The following is a 23,609-nucleotide window of genomic DNA, read 5'->3' on the forward strand; positions in this document are numbered from 1 at the left end:
TCTGTAAGACCCACCATCACCTGGCCCTTGCTTACCTTTAAGCCTCATGTGTTCACCACGTGCTCTCCCCGTTCCTTCAAATACACTGCTGTCCACTTACTTCTTTCACTCTTCAGATCTGCTATGTTCTTCCCTGCTTCTGGACCTTCATATCTGCTCTCAATCTCCAGGACTCGCACATCATCTTCCCTGGCTAACTCCTACTCCTTCTGATTGTAGAATCTCTCCTCTGGCTAAGGTGCTCCTCCTCTGAGCTAGCCCTGCAGCTCAAATGGCCTATCACTATACTTATCACAGAGCACAGTAATTGCCTAACTCCTCCCTAAACTATAAAATCTATGATGGCAGGGTATCTCTGTTATTAGTACCTAGTATATCAAAGCCCCTGATTGGATATATTAACTGTATCAACAATAATTACTAAATTGATCTTCATTTTCATATGATTTATCTTCAGTTGGACCCCAAAATTGCATCTTTTTCAATCCAAAAAGTCCTGACATGTTATTCTGTGGGAGGATTACTTAAGATTTAGAAAACTGTCAGAACTTCTTACAAGTGCATTTTATTTTCACTTCAAATATGAAACTTAAAAGTTCCAGTTTTCAAAGCAGAGTAGTTACAATCCTATTTCAACTTCCCTCCTTATTCTCATTTCCTTGACCTCTCAAACATTATATCAATAAGTCTCTGATAGGGAAAGACCTTTCCAGATATATGCAGAAAGATGTTTCACTGCAGAAATGCCTTTTTTTTCCTTCACCACAGCTACTGATTTGCGGGACCTCAACCAGGGATCAAACCCAGGCCGCTGGCGGTGAAAATATGGAGTCCTAACCACTGGATCATCAGGGAAATCCAGAAATGCTGTTATTTCTAAAACTAAAAAAATGTTAACTCAACAAATCATCCTTCTATCGAAGGTAAAAAAGCAGTATCCAGTATTGTGTTTTTGTTAAGTAAACATGAGTTTTTAATTACTCCTGCCAAACACTGAAGCATACTTCCTTCAAGCATCAGTCAAAAAAGTTCTGAAAAAAAATTAGACCATAAGAGTAATTTTCCTAGCTAAATAATTCTAGTTTTTAACTAAATTAAAAACAATTGTTGGAATTATTTGGGAGGTAGAGTGTCCCAACATTTCTCAACAACATTCAACTATAACCAAAATGTGTTACACTTAGGGTTGTCAGATAAAACATAAGGCACTCAGTTTAATGTTGACTCTCAGAAAAATAATTTTATTGTATTTGGAATATACATCCCAAATAGTGTACATATTTTTATTTGTTAAATCTGGCAACCCTAGTTATACTAACAAATTTATCATTGCTAGCAAAATCTGATTTTACTTATGCTTTTTTCATTATAAAAGTTACACAAATTTAGGGGGAAAAAAAGATCCATAATACTATTGAGCAAATACAGTTGGCATTTTAGTGCTTTCCTGATATTTTTCTTATAATTTTAAATGGTTACATTCACTCTTCCTTAAAATGATAGTCTTTCTAGTTATTTTTATGCTACATAATGGTTCTTGCAATAAGTGTACCATATCTTAAAGTCTCCTACTGTTGAAAATTTAAGTTGCTTCCAATAAGCCACTACTATAATATTAGTCTCCTGCAAACACCTGTTTCTTATCTTTGCCTTTTTTCTTCTGTAGTTATTTCTTTAGGATATTCTCAGAAGGAAAGCTACTGATGAGATTTATAAAACAATTATGAATAGTCTAAAAATTCTAGATACATCCTACCAAATTGCAATCCAGTAGCACTATCTGAATACGCCTGCTTTACTAATATCTAACCAGAATTACATATAACTGTTTTTGAAAAAATCTGAAATAAGTATAAAGAAGTATTCCATTTTGTTTTAGTCAGCATTTCTTTGATTACTGAGAAGATCACACATTCTTCTAACAGTTGCTTACAGGTTGTATATACTCTAATATTGACTGTCTGCTCTTTTCCTTTACCCATTTCAAAAATGTTTTTGTTCAATATAAAAAAAATTCACAAATGAAGACTAAAATAGCCCACTGTCTAAAATTCTAGTCACATGCACCAAAGTAAAAACTAGTTTATATCTACATTTCCAATTGCCTTCCAGAAATTACTACAAGTTACTTTTAATGTAAACTTTCATTTTATTTATATGTATATTATCTCAAAGTTCATTTCATAGAAATCATAACTCTCATAAATGAAATTAATTAAAAGAGATGACTAAAACAGAAGAACTGTACAAAAAAGATCTTCACGACCCAGATAATCACGATGGTGTATTCACTGACCTAGAGCCAGACATCCTGGAATGTGAAGTCAAGTGGGCCTTAGAAAGCATCACTACGAACAAAGCTAGTGGAGGTGATGGAATTCCAGTTGAGCTATTCCAAATCCTAAAAGATGATGCTGTGAAAGTGCTGCACTCAATATGCCAGCACATTTGGAAAACTCAGCAGTGGCCATAGGACTGGAACAGGTCAGTTTTCATTCCAATACCAAAGAAAGGCAATGCCAAAGAATGCTCAAACTACCACACAATTGCACTCATATCACACACTAGTAAAGTAATGCTCAAAATTCTCCAAGCCAGGCTTCAGCAATATGTGAACCGTGAACTTCCTGATGTTCAACCTGGTTTTAGAAAAGGCAGAGGAACCAGAGATCAAATTGCCAACATCCGCTGGATCATCAAAAAAGCAAGAGAGTTCCAGAAAAACATCTATTGCTGCTTTATTGACTATGCCAAAGCCTTTGACTGTGTGGATCACAATAAACTGTGGAAAATTCTTCAAGAGATGGGAATACCAGACCACCTGATCTGCCTCTTGAGAAATTTGTATGCAGGTCAGGAAGCAACAGTTAGAACTGGACATGGAACAACAGACTGGTTCCAAATAGGAAAAGGAGTTCGTCAAGGCTGTATATTGTCACCCTGTTTATTTAACTTATATGCAGAGTACATCATGAGAAACGCTGGGCTGGAAGAAACACAAGCTGGAATCAAGGTTGCGGGGAGAAATATCAATCACCTCAGATATGCAGATGACACCACCCTTATGGCAGAAAGTGAAGAGGAATTCAAAAGCCTCTTGATGAAAGTGAAAGTGGAGTGTGGAAAAGTTGGCTTAAAGCTCAACATTCAGAAAACGAAGATCATGGCATCCGGTCCCACCATTTCATGGGAAATAGATGGGGAAACAGTGGAAACAGTGTCAGACTTTATTTTTCGGGGCTCCAAAATCACTACAGATGGTGACTGCAGCCATGAAATTAAAAGACGCTTACTCCTTGGAAGGAAAGTTATGACCAACCTAGATAGCATATTCAAAAGCAAAGACATTACTTTGCCAACAAAGTTTCGTCTAGTCAAGGCTATGGTTTTTCCTGTGGTCATGTATGGATGTGAGAGTTGGACTGTGAAGAAGGCTGAGCACTGAAGAATTGATGCTTTTGAACTGTGGTGTTGGAGAAGACTCTTGAGAGTCCCTTGGACTGCAAGGAGATCCAACCAGTCCATTCTGAAGGAGATCAACCCTGGGATTTCTTTGGAGGGAATGATGCTAAAGCTGAAACTCCAGTACTCTGGCCACCTCATGCGAAGAGTTGACTCATTGGAAAAGACTCTGATGCTGGGAGGGATTGGGGGCAGGAGGAGAAGGGGACGCCAGAGGATGCGATGGCTGGATGGCATCACTGACTCGATGGACTGAGTCTCAGTGAACTCCAGGAGTTGGTGATGGACAGGGAGGCCTGGGGTGCTGCGATTCATGGGGTCGCAAAGAGTCGGACACGACTGAGTGACTGATCTGATATGAAAATTTCCTGATATTTAGAGTAAATACCAGAAAGATCAGTTCAACTTAATACTTGGATATGCCACAGAACCTAATTTGATCAAAACAGAAATCATGTTGCAGATCTAATCTCTTTAATAATCTATATACACCAAAAAACTGAGTCTACAATCAGAGTTAACTCACCAATGCTGTCAGTAATCTTACAAATATAAATATGCACTACTGGTTTCAAGAGAAGAGTAAGAAAATAATTAAGTAGCTAAGCCCAACTTCATCAACACCATTAGAGCAGGACTCAAAGCTCACCACAAGCTAACAGCAGAGATTTTAGAAATAATCTAATTCAATCTCTTTCCTCTCCCATCCCCCACCCATTTTGCAATGGAAGAAACCAAGGCATAATGAAGTAAAATGAACTTTCAAGACAGTCATAAAGCTACTTAGGGGAAAGAATGTCTGTTTCATTCTACAGTAACAAAACTTTATTGAGTGAATTATTTGAAGCTCTAGAGATAACAGAAGTGATAAAAACCAGTTAAGTCCTTGCTCTCAAAGAGCATACAAGCTACTGGAGAATGGAAGAAAGGAAGGAAGGAGTAAAGAAAGGGAGAGGGGGGAGAAAGGAAAGAAGAAAGTTTCTATGACAGGGATAAGTATTCTGCATGAAAATACATAGGGCAACATGGCAGAGCAAGCCAAGAGCATCAAGAACCACTTCAGATTAGGTGGTTCAGGAAACACTCAAAAAAATTTTTTTAAGCAGAGATCTGAATGACAGAAGTCAGCAACAGGAAAATCAAAGGAGAGAGCAATCTGATTAGATTCCTTTATATCCAAATGTTAGTCAAGGCACAGCTGGAGGTGACAGGGAGAGTGGCAGTGCTTCTTTTGATCTAAATGTGCACCATTCTGCAGTAAAGATACTACATTTATACTAGATTTAATAATAAATACAGCACTAACTTGATGATCTGCTGCAAATGACACAAACTAAGATAAAATACTACCATAGGAAAACATCTAAATCATGATGATTTAACTTATTCTGCTTTGAAAGACACAGAATAATTAACCAACTTTTCAATTATCACATTTGAAGGTGACAAATAATTTTTTAAATTGTTAGAAGATATTAGTGAAGGAATCAGTACAAGATAATGCTAATAAAGATTCACAAATAAGATGGAAAAATTAACATTAGTCAGAAACTTCAGTTTCCAACTTTTCTATGCAAGTTTGACACTTGCATAACAACAGCCTAAGACTTTTTTTCCAGCAAAACTATTTACCTTAAATGACCCTAGGGATATTGGGCTCAGAAAATAAGATGTTTTAGTTAATAATTCTGCTTTTTTAAAAATTACTTATTTTTAATACATGTATGTATCATTTTCCCCATTGCAATCAATTTCCTGAAATACATGGTTTTACTTCTTTACATTCCTCCACAGCACTTAACATGACGCCTTGCAAACAACAGAGAGATGTAATGAAATGACAGATCCCAACAGGAGTAGCAGTCATATAGATCTCAACAACTTGTGGCACTAAGCGGGTAAAGGATAGGTGGGGGGAGGCAGGGTGGGGGACACTTCGTTTCTAGAAATGTCTTAACACACTATCACAGAGGAACAGCTCTATAGTCCATAAGCCTTGAATAAGTTGTGCTCAGCTCACTGAAAAATCATTCTGTAATCAAGTAAGTAGTTTAGTATTGTAAGCATTTTAATAACTAAAAAATAAACCAAACTTTTAAATTTTAATTAAATTAAAAACCACCCAACCAGCTGATGAGGGTTTAGGCCAGACTACAGACGTTATGCTACATCTGATCCAATCAGGTTTCGCCCACCCTCCTTCACATAAAGCTACAGGCCCTTCCCACCCATCTCCCATCTGAGGTCAAGAGTGCTGGTGCAAAATCTCTGCTTTCATTCCCCTGGTGATCCAGCTCTCCTTCACCCTATTTCTTGGTTTGCTGCTGTCAAACAAAATTACTAATAAAGAAGGAATACCAAGGATTCTGGCTTGAAAAGAGAGCTAAGAATACCTACCATCTACGAAGCACCTTCTACACACCAGGCACCTATTTCTAAAATTTCAGAGTCATGAGGTATTATTATTACTTCATTATACATATATATAAACCCAGAAGTAAGGTTACTTACCCAGGGTCACACAGCTAGTAAGTTTGTCAGACACAGGGTTCTTTCCTTCCAAGAAACAGATCAATAACAAGGCCAAGATGATGGCATTGTAAGAGGCACAGCCACCAAGACAAGTGAACAAAGTCAGAAAGCAGCAAATTCAGAAAAAGGAACTCTACAATCTTTTCCACCTACTTAATTTTTTTATATTCAAAAGCATCTTTATTTTTTATTTTTAAATTGGAAGAAAACTGCTTTACAGTGTTGTACTGGTTTCTGCCATACAACACCACAAATGAGCCATAATTATATACATATATATCACCTCCCTCTTGAGCTTCCCTCCTCTTTCCCTACCCCCATCCTCCAGGTCACCACAGACAGAGCACCAGGCCCACCTACTTGAAATCCACTGCCATCACAATAATTACATGCTTGACAAGGCCTGGAGAAAGTTTTTCAGGCTGATAATGAAATTTGGAGACCACATGACTTGCTGATATCTAGCTCAAAGACTGTATTTTTTATATACTATTTATTATTCATTTTAAGAAAATTTCATTTAATGATAGATCCAAATGAGCTCTAACACAGTTTACAAAACCACCTTAAAAGTACTACTGTAGTAATACTTTTAAAAGCATTTAAAAGTAAATGCCAGACACAGTAAGAAAAAAAAAGGAGGAAACATGAGAACTAAACAATATGCCAGAAACTGTGTTATTTATCCTCTACATTCATTAACATATTCAAGATAAATAACTCTATGTACTACGATTATCCCCACTTTACAGATAATTTCCCCAATGCCACACACAGCCAAGATTCAAATCGAGAGGAGACCCAATTCCAGAGCCCTAGACAAAATAGCTTTTGTTCTCAAAATGCCTATACTGTAGTCTAAAGTAGAAACAGACAAGGTACAATGCAATGTTATTAGTATCACAACAGGGAGGAAAATAAGATGCTTCAAAAACACAGATAAGAGATATCTAACAGATTTCTAACAGTCTACAATCTCAGTGAAGGCTTTCAAGATGATAGCGTCTAGACTGAGAGAGACAACTATAAGTCATCCAGAAGAGAAAGACAACCTGGTCCATACTCTCAAAAGGACTTGATACCCAAATGGTCAAGAATCCTAAGTTTGATATTTTATATAAGCAAATACCTGGAGAAGGAAATGGCAACCCACTCCAGTACTGTTGCCTGGAGAACCCATGGAAGAGGAGCCTGGTGGGCTATAGTCCATGGGGTCACAGAAGAGTCACACTGCTGCTGCTAAGTCACTTCAGTCGTGTCCGACTCTGTGCGACCCCACAGACAGCAGCCCACCAGGCTCCCCTGTCCCTGGGATTCTCCAGGCAAGAACGCTGGAGTGGGTTGCCATTTCCTTCTCCAATGCATGAAAGTGAAAAGTGAAAGTGAAGTCACTCAGTCGTGTCCGACTCTTTGCAACCCCATGGATTGCAGCCCACCAGGCTCCTCCGCCTATGGGATTTTCCAGGCAAGAGTCCTGGAGTGGGGTGCCACTGCCTTCTCCGAAGAGTCACACAGGACTTAGCAAATGAACAATATAAGCAAATAATTTCTAGCCAATGTTACACAGCAAAGACTGTGCTGAACTATGTCTGAAAGTAAAAGAAAGAGAAGTCTCTCAGTTGTGTCCAACTCTTTGCGACCCTGTGGACTATAGCCCGCCAGACTCCTCCATCCATGGAATTTTCCAGGCAAGAATACTGGAGTGGGTTGCCATGCCCTCTGGCAGGGGATGTTCCCAACCCAGGGATCAAACTTGAGTCTCCTGCATTGAAGGCAGACTCTTTACTGTCTGAACTATGTCTAATATTCCATAAAATATGCAGTATGTGTCATATGGGCTTCCCCGGTGGCTCAGCAGTAAAGAATCCGCCTGCAATGCAGGAGACGTGGGTTCAATATGTGGGTTGGGAAGATCCCCTGGGGAAGGGAATGGCAACCTACTCTTGCCTGGAGAATTCCATGCACAGAGGAGCCTGGACAGAGGGGTTGCAAAAAGGGTCAGACATGACTGAGCAACTAGACAACAACAAAGATGTGTCATATATAAGAAAAAAACTAAATCTAAGATTATTCAAAGCCCTTTGGAAATCAATCACTCAAGATAAACAATTTGATAACTGACGTAAGAGTTTACCCTCTGGTTTTCACACTATTTCATATTTTTAAATCTTCCTAAGAAAAAACTTTAATGTTTTCATAAATGAACTATACAGACCATATATTTAGCCTTTTCTTGTAAAAGAGAACATGACAAACTTTCATTATTATTCTATATATACTACTAGAAATACAACAGATACCCAAAGCTAAATGGGTGTGCAAGGCTGTTTTCCTTTACTATCTATGGTTTTTAGAGTTGGGGTGTGTGTGTGTGTGTGTGTGTGTGTGTGTATAGTTTTTCCCATTTCTTTTTTTTTTTTTTTTTTTTTTAGTTTTTCCTATTTCTTCCTTGCTATCAATGTCAGCAATCTGTTATTACAGTATGTATATTTATGACACCATTTCAATTCTATATTATTCTTTTTAATCTGCTACTTTAGAAACCACAGCATCATATATAAAATAAAAGTAAGTTCTCAGTGAGAGCTTTATTTTTAATTACTTACTTATAAAAAATGACATCCATTTGGGGGTTTCTGCATGTTTCAGAAAGAAGATGAGGAACTACTGGGTCTACCCAAGTAAAGAGTTACAACTTAAAATTTTCATACCTCTAAGAGGCCTCTCTCACCTTCTTTAAACTCAACTCAGACCAGGTTACAGAACCCTCTGAAGCTTCCCTGTAAGACACATCCGACACTGCCCCCATCCTGGCTACACCCCACTGTACTTGTATGTTTCTCCAATATGACTGTCATTTCCTTAACCGTCTCTTATCTCTGCTTCTCAAGCATTGAATCCTTTCCTTGCCTTACAAATGCCTGCTGAATAAAACAGTGTCAGAGAATGAAACCAACTGTATAAAGAGCCATAAAACTGTAACACCCCATACAATAAAAACGACGTTTCATACTCATAATGTTAACTTTCATGTGGAAATACACACTTATGAAATCTAAATTTGAGGGAAAATCACAAAAAAGTATTCAGTGCAAGCAAGCAACAATATACTATTAAGCTGTTTTACCCACTGCACCCTCAAAAAAATCTGTTTATCTTGTAGGGAAGAAAGCAAAATACATATTCTCTCCAGGCAACCATAATATATTTTTCCACCCTCAGTGCAAAAAAAATAAATAAATAAACTGACATTTAAAGAACAGTGATTGTTAATTATCAAAGCTAAAATAAAAACATTTGGGGGTATATCTAGCTATTTTGAGGTACAAGAATAAAATAAAAGTCACCCATTACAAACACTCATAGATCTTGCTGTTGGAAGCATCTCTGAGGTCATCTAATGTTATTTAATACTCCTCCTCACTGCAGAAAGAATTCAGGTTGCTAGAGATGATCCAATCCACTTTCTACTCAATACATCCCTACATTTCTGCCTCCACTTGCCTTTCACTCACTGATCATCTGGACCCACACAAAACATGTCTTCTGCTGTTCAGATAGCAGCCTATCAAAATCTGTTTGCTCGATTTATTTTATGGTTCGACTTATTTTAGTGATTAAAAGTAACATATGTGCTTATCTATTTCAAAGACTTCTTTGGCTTCTCAAAAAATTTCCCAGTAAAATGAAAACACCAGGCACATTTATAGGTTTCCTGTTGTAAATCTTACCTTTTTAGGTTCTCATAATTACCCTACGAAACACTCAAGGCAAGTATCATCAACCCCATTTAAAGAAATCATCAATATAGAGTAGCAGTTGAGAGTTGCTATGAGGTAATTTAGTAGCGAAAGAGACTTGCCTTTTATGAGCTGCGTAATCATAAGTTATGACCTTCTCTAAGCCTGTTCCTTCACCTGCAAACTGGACACTGTAACAGTTCCTACAGGTAGTTATTGTGAAGATTAACTAGATAATGAACATTATCTTATAGAATAACTAACCCATTCACACTCAATAATGTTTTTGTTATTATTATTATGCAAAGAGGAAAAACTGTGGCAAATCACTTACGCTCTCAGAATTTCACTGCAACACTACATCGAGAATTGAGCTCTTAGGCTCTACCTACCTTGTCTTCCACAAAACCAAAAAATGTTTTCAGTAATTTGTGGCTTAAAGCACATGTTTTTTTCCATTCACTTTGACCAACCATAATTTATAAAATCTACTATCATGCTCTTCTTCCAAATTAAATTTTCACAAGTATAAAAATTACTAAAGTTCTCTATCTAGAAAAATAAATTCTCAATGGCACATAATAATAAAGTTCCACCATGACTAGCATGTAAACATAATGAAACTTACAAGTAAAATGAGAAGCATCACATCAACTGCTAAATGAACTAGCTTCTATGAACTACTATTATTGGATTATCCTTTAAAACCTTTATCTGGTATCTTCATATAGTAGAGATTGCTATTTTATTGTTTGTGAAATCAAGTGCAAGGGGAGAAACCTGTTTCACCTATCAAAACTATTGACAGTGCCAACAAGAAATATAAAATGCACATCAAAATTTTAAAAAAATTAGAACACCCTACTGTTCATAGCAGCACTATTTATAAAAACCAAGTCATGGAAGCAACCTAAGTATCCACTGTCAGATGAATGGATAAAGAAGATGTGGTGTACATATATACAATGGAATATTACTCAGCCATAAAAAAGAATGAAATAATGCCATTTGCAGCAACACAGATGGACCTAGTGATTATCATACTAAGTGAATTATTCCAGAGAAAGACAAATATCATATGATATCAAATATTATATGTGGAATCTAAAAAGTGATACAAATGAACTTATTTACAGAACAGAAATAGACTCACAGGCAGAGAAAACTTATGGTTACCAAAGGGGAAAAAGAGGGTGGGAGGGATAAATTGAGTGTTTGGTATTAACATATACACACTACTATACAGAAAATACCGAGAAGGCAATGGCACCCCACTCCAGTACTCTTGCCTAGAAAATCCCATGGACTGAGGAGCCTGTTAGGCTGCAATCCATGGGGTCGCTAACAGTCGGACACTGAGCAACTTCACTTTCACTTTTCACTTTCATGTACTGGAGAAGGAAATGGCAGCCCACTCCACTGTTCTTGCCTGGAGAATCCCAGGGACGGGGGAGCCTGGTGGGCTGCCATCTATGGGGTCGCACAGAGTCGGACACGACTGAAGTGACTTAGCATAGCATACAGAAAATAATCAACTAGGACTTAATATATAGTACTGGGAATTATATTCAATGTCTTATAATAACCTATAATTGAAAATAATCAAAAATTATATATACATTTATATGCGTGTTCACTTCAGTTCAGTCACTCAGTGATGTCCAACTCTTTGCAACCCCATGAACCGCAGCACGCCAGGCCTTCCTGTCCATCACCAAGTCCCAGAGTCCACCCAAACCCATGTCCATTGAGTTGGTGATGCCATCCAACCATTTCATTCTCTGTCATCCCCTTCTCCTGCCTTGAATCTTTCCCAGCATCAGGGTCTTTCAAATAAGTCAGCTCTTCATATCAGGTGACCAAAGTATTGAAGTTTCAGCTTCAACACAGTCCCTCCAATGAACACCCAGGACTGATCTCCTTTAGGATGGACTGGTTGGATCTCCTTGCAGTCCAAAGGACTCTCACGAGTCTTCTCCAACACCACAGTTCAAAAGAATCAATTCTTCGGCACTCAGCTTTCTTTATAGTCCAACTCTCACATCCATACATGACCACTGGAAAAACCATAGCCTTGACTAGATGGACCTTTGTTGGCAAAGTAATGTCTCTGCTTTTGAATATGCTATCTTGGTTGGTCATAACTTTCCTTCCAAGGAGTAAGCGTCTTTTAATTTCATGGCTACAATCACCATCTGCAGCGATTTTGCAGCCCAGAAAAAAAATAAAGTCAGCCACTGTTTCCACTGTTTCCCCATCCATATGCCATGAAGTGATGGGACTGGATGCCATGATCTTAGTTTTCTGAATGTTGAGCTTTAAGCCAACTTTTTCACTCTCCTCTTTCACTTTCATCAAGAGGCTCTTTAGTTCTTCTTCACTTTCTGCCATAAGGGTGGTATTATCTGCATATCTGAGGTTATTGATATTTCTCCCAGCAACCTTGATTCCAGCTTGTGCTTCCTCCAGCCTGTGCTTCCTCCAGCCCAGCGTTTCTCATGATGTACTCTGCATATAAGTTAAATAAGCAGGGTGACAATATACAGCCTTGATGTACTCCTTTTCCTATTTGGAACCAGTCTGATGTTTCATGTCCAGTTCTAACTGTTGCTTCCTGACCTGCATACAGGTTTTTCAAGAGGCAGATCAGGTGGTCTGGTATTCCCATCTCTTGAAGCATTTTCCACAGTTTATTGTGATCCACACAGTCAAAGGCTTTGGCATAGTCCATAAAGCAGCAATAGATGTTTTTCTGGAACTCTCTTGCTTTTTTGATGATCCAGCGGATGTTGGCAATTTGATCTCAGGTTCCTCTGCCTTTTCTAAAACCAGCTTGAACATCTGGAAGTTCACGGTCCACATATTGCTGAAGCCTGGCTTAGAGAATTTTGGGCATTACTTTGCTAGCATGTGATATGAGTGCAATTGTGTGGTAGTTTGAGCATTCTTTGGCATTGCCTTTCTTTGGGACTGGAATGAAAACTGACCTTTTCCAGTCCTGTGGCCACTGCTGAGTTTTCCAAATGTGCTAGCATATTGCGTGCAGCACTTTCACAGCATCATCTTTTAGGATTTGGAATAGCTCAACTGGAATTTCATCACCTCCACTAGCTTTATTCGTAGTGATGCTTTCTAAGGCCCACTTGACTTCCCATTCCAGGATGTCTGGTCTAGGTGAGTGATCACACCATCGTGATTATCTGGGTCATGAAGATCTTTTGTGTGTTTGTGTGTGTGTATGTGTGTGTGTGTATATATATATATATACACTCTGATTTTATATATATATAATCTGATTATATATATATACACACACACACACACACTCTGATTATATCTATAATCAGAGTGATTATAGATATAATCACTCTGCTGTACACCTGAAACCAGCATTTTTTAAATCAACTATTCTTCAATTTAAAAATTAAATAAAATAAATACATAATTAGAGGCCTAGACTCATTACTGAAAAATTAAGCTGCCTAACTCATGCAGAAGATGAGATGGTTAGATAGCATCACCAATTCAAAAGACATGAATCTGAGCAAACTCTGAGAGATAGTGAAGGACATGGGAGCCTGGCATGCTGTAGTCCATGGGGGTCACAAAAAGTTGGATATGACTTAGCAACTGAACAACAAACAAACTTATGCAAAAAAATTTTTATAGGTTCAGTAGTACTAGCAAACAGGTGGTCCAAAGATTTGAATAATAACATCTAACTTCATTTTTCCCATTAAGTTTACCAGGAAGCTTGGGTTAGTGTTAAAAGAAGATTCTAGAATATTAAGAGAGAAAAATAGATGCAGGAAAGAGGACATTAACTAAATTACTATTTAGTACCAACTTGATAAGCAACATCTTTGCATGGAAAGACTAGGACAAAGTCTTTAACATTAGTCCAAACCTGACCACTAACAGTAGGGCAAAATATGAGACAGAGATTTTAAATGAAGGAATACAGCCCATGAGAGATCTCTGTGGAAATAAAATAATAAATGATTAAGGTCTGATGGCTATTAGCTGCTGAGACAACAAAATTACTATAAAACAACCTAAGAAACCATATCATCTGCCAGTATATGTATAGTCTCCCTTCAGAGGTTGACTTCTCACTAAACAAAGATATAATTCATCCCAAGTGTCTTATCAAGATAAATTTACTAAAGAGAAACTATTGAAGGAAATACCTAATAACCACTCTAACAAACATTCGCATTTATACAATGCTCTTAGAAATGGGGCTCAAAAATGACAAAGTACATCTTGAAGCACAGAATAAACATTCAACATTGTTTATCAAAAACTAGCGTTACATTTCTCTTAAACCTTCAAAACTGAAAAACCACAAGTTTGTATTTTCTCTAAAAATAGTGTTTGTTATTTGCATCCCCTCTGGTGGAAGTTTGATTTTTTAGGTCCTGTAATTTTGCCTGGCTTCTCTGGTGACTCAACGGTAAAGAATCTGCCTCCCAATGCAGGAAAACGGGTTCAATCCCTAGGTCAGGAAGATTCCCTTAGAGGAGGAAATGGCAACCCACTCCAATATTACTGCCTGGGAAATCCCATGGAAAGAAGAGCCTAGTAAGCTATACAGTCCATGGGGTCGCAAACTGCGTGTCTGAGCGCATAATACAATGTTTCCTACTGCTGATAATGAGGGCAGAACAGAGGTGCACGTAAAACACAGGTAAGGGTGAAATTCGGAACTCCTTCACTGATACCAATGAATTCTATGCTTGACTTGTAAAATGTGCTACTTTCCTGGAAATGTGGCATACAAAGAAAAAAAAAAACCCACTGGGTATGCATGGCTCTTATATTTGTGACTTAAGAGACAGTCTTCAAAGAGCCAAATCACTTACTTTTAGTCATTTACCAGGTTGACTGTATTCTCACCAAAAATTCCAACAACTGGTGGTCTATGGGGTCGCACAGAGTCGGACACGACTGAAGTGACTTAGCAGCAGCAGCAGTGTGTGTTATACATACACATCAATGTGTACGTGTTTAGGAAAATGTTTGCATAGTTTAAATTAAGGACACTGTGTACCACATACACACAAAAAAACTGATGGTAGAAAATTTTAATCAACTCAATTTGTAAAAACATGTTAAAAAAAAAAAAAACCACCTCTGTGCTGACATGATTAGCTGCACCATTCAAGTGGTGTGAGGTATCTGAAGCATGCTGCCTCTAAACTCTTATCATGCTATTTGGGATGTGTTATCTTGTGAAGCAGTTCATGCGAAACTGCTAAAACCTACAGTAACAGGACAATATACATATCAGAACTTTAAATGAGGAAAACAGTATGGCAAAGACATTCATTCATATTTATTTTGGAACCAAATCTCAACCTCAGAATTCCTTATCAACTATCCAGAAGTAGCCCAACTTATTACCAAGAAGTTTTTTTTTTTTACTATAGCAACTTCATTACCAAGATTACCAAAATTTTCCACACACTTCCAGCAGTCTGTATGTGTTACCTGGGCAACAATCTAAAAGGGCTTTTACTTTATAGAACTGGTAGGTCAAAGAGAAGTAAAGCTTCTTCAAATTGACTGTGCATCATTTTAATTAGAAGCAGTGAGTATGAAATCTTCAACAGGCAGAAAATCTTGACAATCAGTTTCATTAACAGACACAACATACTGTCATTTGTCTTCATTTCCAGCCATCTAATTCCCCTATAGAACAAAGCAAGCTCCATCCAGGACTTCAAAACATCCCCCGTCATATAGGTTGTCAAAGACATAAATGCTGAAATCAAAGTAACTACTTGAGTAAAGAATCTAGCAAGTCTTCACAACTGGCTGTGGTATGAATACCCTGCTTTGCTGTCCTAAATTCTGAAAACTAGTCAGCTCAGCTGTGGATCTGTATCAACTGCCTTTCTGCCTAAGCCAAACCTGCCTCCAAATTAAGACCCAGTCATTTAGAAAGCACATTTTAGAAGGTGCTTTAAAAAGACTTTCAAAACTGCTTCCTGCTACAGCCAATCTGATGCTGTCTATTTGGCAAAACAAAAAATAATGGTATCTCCTTACAAAGAAAATGTTTTCCCTTTCTTTCCAACAGTTTTAGGATTGGTATACTCAACTTTGCTTCTCTTACACTAATAATTTTTCCCTCAGCTTTTACTCTAAGGATACTTAAGTGCTCTCTGGGTCATAGTCAAGTCAGGAGCAAAGCATACAGAGCTTACTGAACGTTAAGAAGTGAGTACCAAATGACTGCAGAGACAAAAGTGAAAGATAAGCTGAAAAACAGAAAGGAAAACTGCCATTCAAAGCTCTTCACCATTTGGTACTGACTCTTTCTTGCCTAGCTCTTTCACTCTATACCTTTGATCACCCTGGCCCAGAAAGACCTTTCTCTATTTACTATGCGTCCTATTTCCACATGTCCAAATCCTACCCATTCTTCAAAGCATGGTTTAAATGTCACCTCTTCCCATATCCTTACAACTAAAGGTAATCCCTCCCTCCTCTCTCTAACTTGTACCTCCTTATCTTTATCTCTTTGCTACATATTACTCTCTGCCTTACATTATCTTCATTTCCATATTTAATCTCCCACACAAGCATAAAGCCTCAGGGTCAAGGTTCATGCCTTATTCATCTCTGTTCAAACTGCTTAACACGTCTTACACATATTAAACTCTCTGAGTTCCATGGATTAGGAAAAGAGATAAATCCACTAGATAGAACTCCAGATTAGGAGTCCACAGACCCCGCTTTGCTAATGACTAGCTATATGACCTTGAACTTCAATTTTTTAGTGTATTCATCCACAGTCAAGAAGGTGGACTAAGCCAGTTTTTAACCATAGACGGTTATCCATTATCAGGCTGTAAAATCAATTTTGGCATCAAAACCCAGCATTATCTTTTTAATAAAATGAAATAAAATAGAAAATATCAAAGTATGTTGTAGGCAGTGAAGTGGTACACTATGAATGTTTAACTGGCTATCCAAAGGAGAGAGAAAAGCTCTGAATTGTAACATCTGTTGATGTCCCTGGTGTAAATACTCCCACCAAAGCCAATTTCAAGCTACACATGCACCTGGGTGGAAAGAGAGGCATAACTACTCTTACAAGTCAACTGATAAGCCAGCTCCAGCAAAGGCCTAAAATGACAAGTATTACTTCACCAAAATTTTCTTTCAACTTCGTGTGTTTGTGTGTGTGTGTGTGTGCGCGCACGCACGTGCATGTTGAATCGGTATAAAATGTATTTCTTACTGCGAGTCACAGTCAAAACCGTTCATAAATGTTCAGCTAAACAATCTCCTAGTCCTCTTCCATGTGTACACAATGCAATAAATTGCGCTCTTAGTTACATATGTAATCTCAACGTCAAAATTTATATGTCTCTTCAAAAATGAGAGATCCCTACTGGCATCACCAGAAGGCAAATTACAGGAAAGGAAAATTTGGCTTAGGAAGTATTAGCAAAAGACCAAGGTTCTCAGCCTTTGTTCAGTTACAACCAAGGGCTACAACATCCTCCTACTAGTTGCAATGGCTCATTCAGCAAAGGGTTAGGAGAGACAGGATGAAAGGAGAAGGAAATCTTAGGAGGAAAAAAGGTCCATGTAACTGCGAATATGTGCCCTTCACCCACCCAACTAAGAACCTTGTTTTTGTTCAGTTGCTCAGTTCTGTCCAACTCTTTGCAATCCATGGACTGTAGCCTGCCAGGCCCCTCAGTCCATGGGGTTTCCCAGGCAGGAATATTGGAATGGGTAGCCATTTCCTTCTCCAGGGGATCTTCTCTACCCAGGAATTTAACCCGCATTTCCTGCACTGCAGGCGGATTCTTTACTACTGAGCCACCAGGGAAGCCCTTGCTTAGAACCTGGGTACAAAGAAAACCAGAGCTATAAAAAGGTGAATTTCCATCCCTGATGTTTCCCTGTTAAATTCTCCAGCATAAGCCTGCATCCCTCAATAGACTTCCATTACTGAGAATCCCCTACTACTAAAATTAAGTTTTTGCCAGGGACTAGAGACATGTAGTACTTGTTGAATTTAGAATAGGCAAGGGGAAAAATAGCACAGCAAACAGTTGTTAGACTTGATATTCGGAAAATCAGGCTTTTATTGAAAAACATACTTTCTTATTTTATTCTTACTTAAGCTTACTAAACTGGGTGAGAAGTAAAGTTTACTGAATATATTTTGGGCTGTACTATGTCTATCACAACAACACAGTCTGTAACCAGATTTTTCCTGAGTGTTTATAAAGAATTGTGTTTTCTATTTTTAAGGTTATTTAGAAAACAAGGAGGCTCAGAATTTCAAGCAGGCTAATAATGTTAACTCAAATCTAACTCCAAATCAACTGAATATATGCAGAGAAGTTTCCCAGGAAAATCCCAAAAATTACACCAAAAAACACAAAAGATGAAAAATAGAAGTCAGCATGAACACAAACTGGCAATACTCAATTGTAGTATCCTATCTGTTGCATGAGTACAATATGGAAAGTAAATGAAGTATGAAAAAGAGAATGTTGAGACAAATCCTGCTTAATTCCATTAACTATTCCTTATTAGGGTCCACTGCTAGGTACTTCTACCCAATTTCAAATATTGACCATCAAGTGAAAATTATTCAGTTCAGTCGCTCAGTCATGTCTGATTCTTTGAAAAGCCAAGAGTCAAGTCAAGCAATGTCTTTCTTCATGGTCACAATATTAAACTTTGCCTTTAAAACTGAGTGTTTTACCATACTCTGGCTCTAGTCAGTATTTTCTTTGCCTCCACTGTCTGTGGTGCCAAATGCTCATAAGACCATCTCTATAAGAGGCTGTACCAGAGACTGGAATAGCCTGGGGCTGCTGGTCATGCTCAGGTCCACTGGCTGACCTATGAATAGAAAGTAAGCGCTATACCTCGGTTTCCCTGGTGGCTCAGCAGTGAAGATCCACCTGCAATGCAGGAAACATGGGTTTGATCCCTGGGTCAGGGAGAGTCCCTAAAAGAGGAAATGGCAACCCACTCCAGTATTCTTGCCTGGGAAATCCCATGGACAGAGAAGTCTACAGGGCTATAGTCCATAGGGTGGCAAAAAGTGGGACACAACTGAGCAACTGAAAACACACAAACACACATACAAGAGCTATGCACATGTAGCAACTCATTAAAACTTGTGAGACACAGCAAAAAGAAACTCTGTGCCTGGGAATCCCATAGCCTACAGTATCTCCATCCTCCAAACATCCTCTCTTCAGCCATTAAGACCCCACACCACTTCAAGACAACGGCAGGCTAGAATTCAGACCAATTTCTACACCCTCAAAACAAGAAAGTTTTGCTACTTAGCTACTACTCTCTTCAAAGCTAATCTCTCAAAGCCTTGTTAGCTCCCATTCACAATATTTTAACTTGGCACAAGAGAATTCCTTCTTTTGATTCCTCCAAAAGAATGGGTAAAAAGACTTTGAGCTTCAATGCTGTATCATCTGAGTTCAAATAAATATACACTAACTGAAAGAGCTCAACTTTGGGTTAAGGCAAAGAAAATTTTAAGTTTTTAGAAATCACAAATTTAGAACTGGTGAGCTGATAAAACATAAAAACTGTTTCACATACCCAATAAAATTCTGTTACTCAAGTTTTAAAACACCATAATAACCACTAAGGTGAAAAGAAAATTATCTGAATTATGAAACAATTAGCAAGGGCACAAAAATTCACAGAACATTTCAACTATAATATATAAAAATCACCATCAAATAACTCAGGTCAAAAAAAAAAAAAAAAAAAGTCACACATTTACACCTTTCATGCCTTTTATGTCAGTTGGTATATTCACTATGTCCCAATAGTACTGGGACCTACTACTTTGTTTCCAGCTTCCTAGAATATAATGTAGGCTATGTAACACATTCACATATAAAGACTGACCAACTACATCACTTCTCCCCAGATGACCTGTCAATACAAAATATCAGGGCACACTTTGACCTGATTGAAGACTCCAGTCTCAGTCTCAACTAACTCCCCAACTAAAAAAGCATTTAATACAATTTGAAGATAATGTATACATTAAATTCACCTGGTCTTTCTCCTTTGCAGTTTCATTGTCAGTTTCACATGGGACTCTGTTGAGATAATGAATCACAGGCCAGTTTTCCAATACTGGCAACTTGTGGACCAGTATTTTCCATGGGCAAAAATCCACTTCCAATTTTACCACAAGCAAACTTCATGTATCTTCTGCCATCATTCTACAAATTCAGATATTCTACTGAAGTGCAGCGGAAGCCACACATAAACACTATTATGAGAAAAGTCAGGTTTCCGTGATACGGTGTTTCCAGAATTATAAAAAGCAACTATCTATCTCCCCAGTACATGCAAGAAAATTTAAATGTATTTTTTTAAATCCCTAAACCTTCCAGCACCAGAACTGCAGACCTTGAAATCAAGTTTCCAGTCAGCGTTGAAATCTATCAGGCAAGTGAAAGCTGTCCTTACCATCAGCAAAATAAGGTTGGTATTTCTCCTCACTTACATGAAACTCTCATTTCTACAAGTGACCACGTAAATTTCGGTACGTTTTCTAAACTGACCCTATCTAAGAAGTACAGGGGCAATACACAAGCACCTGGACACACTGCCCTGGGATCAGAAACAATCCTATCGGTCCAGTTCCCTAGCACCCGAACACCTCCCCGCTGGCCAGTGGCCCCTTTCCACATGCTGACGCACTGCCCAGCCCTGCACCGCTGGCGACCAGTGCAAAGTACTAGTCCAGTCTCAGAAACTTTGACTCAGTTATCAGGACACTGAACACCCACGACCTGGAGGAGGGATGTTTGGCATGGCCAGGCGGTCAACTTTGAAGCGGGGCATTCTTTACAGGTAGAGATCTGCCCAGTACGCAGCCCATCCCAGCCAGCAAAACCACAAGCATCAACAGCAGGAGCGGAGCAAAGTGCCTGGCGGAGACAGGGGGAGCGCGAGGGCGAGACGCGGTCACGAACAGATGCCTGAACGTGGGTAAGAAAATACCCTCCCCACACGCCCACCCCCACCCCCGGACGTGGGGCTGCTGGGACGGCGACCCCGGCAGCAGCCGGCGGCAGTGTCAGGAGGGCACATCTGGAGGCGAGCGCCCAAGTCACCACCCCCGCCCCCAGGTGAGGGGCGCCGACCCCGCCCGCCCGCCGGCCCGCCCCGGCCGCGAGGAGCGGCCGCCCGGGAGAACCCCCGATGTCCGCGGAGCCACCGACAGTCCCGAGCCTTCCTCCCGCGGTCCTCTCGCATCCCGTCCCGGCCCGGCCCCCACAGCTACCCTCCCCAGGCGCAGCCCCGGCGCCAACACCCCCAGCCCAGCCCGCGGCCCCGGGCCGCTGGTGCGCCCGCCGGCCCCTACGAAGCCGCCCTCGCCTCACCTCCTCTCGTCTCCGCGGGAAGGGCCGGAACAACTCTGCCAGGCGCCCGCGTCGCACCCGCCGCCCAGCGTTCTGCGGCCCGGCCCGTCCCGTTCACTCTGCCGCCGCCGAAGCCCTGGGAGGGCGGAGGGAACAGGGCGGAGGGAGCGGAGAGAGGAGGGGAGGAGGACCGCCCGGCAGGAAGAGACGAGGGAGGGGGCGGGTCGGGGAGGAGGAGGTTGTGGTGGTGGTGGTGACGTGTCGGGAGCGCGCACGTCCGGGCCCCTCGGCGCGGCGTGCGCGCTCCTGACGGCGGAGGCTCCTTCTCTGCCCTGAGCGGCGGGCGCGCACGCGCGTACACGTCCCCGCCTGGCGGTGTTTGGGTTAACTTCTGTGAGTGAAGACCTGGCCCACCTAGACTGTGAAGAGTAGGGACCCGGGAAGGGGCTAGAGACGCTCGCGGTGCTTCAGAACTTCCCAGAGCTTACCCATGCCGGGAGCCCAGCCGCGCGGGTTCGCTAGGGCGACCCCAATCTCCGAGCGAGTTGGGTTGAAGCCTTGCCCAGCGATTACTGATCTCTTAGATAATTCTTACTTTGGGGCTATTGTGTTCTTGTTCATAAATCTAATTTACGTATATTGTCATTCTTAATGCCCAGTACTCCTCAAGGAAGTCACCTTAAAGAATTCTAACTTCTCTCGTCAGTTACTCTTTTCTGTGCCTCTTTCAAGGTGTCTTGTGGGCTTATAAAGGTTCCTTCTGTGGGACGCAGGAAAGATTAAGAAAATAACCAGTGGGAATTAAACGGGAAGCACTATTATGTATTTATGAAGAAAACTTACCCTTATTTGCACCTTTTTATCCTGTGGGGTAATAAATTTGGGGGTACAAACTAGCAGAGATAAAAATAAGCCAACTCTTTCATCGACTAATACTGTACTGATCCTTAAACTGTGGATATCCTTCTTCCTAGATCTTACAGGCAAAAACAAAAAAAGACCAGGAATTTTTCTGAATTTCCTTAGCACTTTGTTTCTAAAGGTTTGTGGCACCGAATATATTCAGCTTTATCTGGGTAAATTTGTGTGATACTTTAGCCCATTAAAGAATCTTTTGAGGCTCTGCTTCATTTTTATCTTCCAACGTGCCTAGCAGAGCATCTGACTTCAGAGAAAGTACTCCATAAATGTTATTGTATAAATAAGTGAAGACATCGCAGGAGGAGTTAGATGTGTCCCGTGATTTCCACTCTAAAGTGACTTCTTTAGTTTAAAATTCTCTCTCCTGCTTAAATTCTTCTGCACTCATTTCCCCACCTGGATCCAAAAGCTACCTTGAGAAATCCCTAATTTAAATGTCTATAGATGCTAGGGGGCTTCCCTGATAGCTCGGTAAAGAATCCACCTGCAATGCAGGAGACCCTGGTTCGATTCCTGGGTCAGGAAGATCCCCTGAAGAAGGGAAAGGCTACCCACTCCAGTATTCTGGCCTGGGGAATTCCATGTATGGTATAGTGGACTATACGCTGTATAGTCCATGGGGTCGCAAAGAGTCGAACAGGACCAAGGGACAGGACTGAGGGACTTTCACTTTCATAGATGCTGGGACAGACCAACAGTATTACATTTGTTTAATATTTCCCCTAGGTGCTGGGCGTCTTCCTAGGAAATCCTTTAACCTATGTATTCCAAGAGACTACCTAACTCTGAGCCTGACCCAGTAAATGCTGAACTTTTGGTATTTAATAAGGTTAAGGTCAGAATAACCCAAATCATCTGTATCTATTAATAAAGAAGCCAACAAGTATGTACTGAGCCTCTACTAAATAAAATACTAGTAAACTTACACTGGGCACAAGGATGTCAACAGGTGACAATGACATGGTTTCTGCTTTCTGATATCTGCTAACTGGAAAAAAGCTTTCTGACAAAAAGGGCAACACCATGACAATTATCAGCACTTGCTAAGAAATGGACCCCCCAAAAAAGGAACTAAAAGTTTTAAATCATAAGTTCAAAATAAGTTTCAGTTCAGTTCAGCTCAGTCGCTCAGTCATGTCCGACTCTTTGCGACCGACCCCATGAATCGCAGCACACCAGGCCTCCCTTTCCATCACCAACTCCCAGAGTTCACTCAAACTCATGTCCATCGACTCAGTGATGCCATCCAGCCATCTCATCCTCTGTCGTCCCCTTCTCCTCCTGCCCCCAATCCCTCCCAGCATCAGGGTCTTTTCCAATGAGTCAACTCTTCGCATGAGGTAGCCAGAGTACTGGAGTTTCAGCTTTAGCATCATTCCTTCCAAAGAAATCCCAGGGCTGATCTCCTTCAGAATGGACTGGTTGGATCTCCTTGCATTCCAAGGGACTCTCAAGAGTCTTCTCCAACACCACAGTTCAAAAGCATCAATTCTTCAGCACTCAGCTTTCTTCACAATCCAACTCTCACATCCATACATGACCACTGGTGAACCATAGCCTT

At 40.1% G+C, this 23,609-nt stretch overlaps 1 protein-coding gene across 3 annotated transcripts in view; it reads right to left on the reverse strand.

Annotated features, from left to right (window-relative positions):
- RABGAP1L (RAB GTPase activating protein 1 like) overlaps positions 1–21,402 on the reverse strand; it is a 736,110-nt gene extending 714,708 nt beyond the window's left edge. For 2 of the 3 annotated variants that reach the window (XM_025287225.3, XM_025287226.3), the window contains exon 1: positions 21,149–21,402. The gene's annotated coding sequence lies outside the window, so the exon portion shown is untranslated. The remainder of the gene's footprint in view (positions 1–21,148) is intronic. The other variant, XM_025287224.3, reaches the window with a different exon arrangement.
- Between the last annotated feature and the right edge of the window lie 2,207 nt (positions 21,403–23,609).

Source organism: Bubalus bubalis, chromosome 5, assembly GCF_019923935.1.
Source record: "Bubalus bubalis isolate 160015118507 breed Murrah chromosome 5, NDDB_SH_1, whole genome shotgun sequence".
NCBI lineage: Eukaryota > Metazoa > Chordata > Mammalia > Artiodactyla > Bovidae > Bubalus > Bubalus bubalis.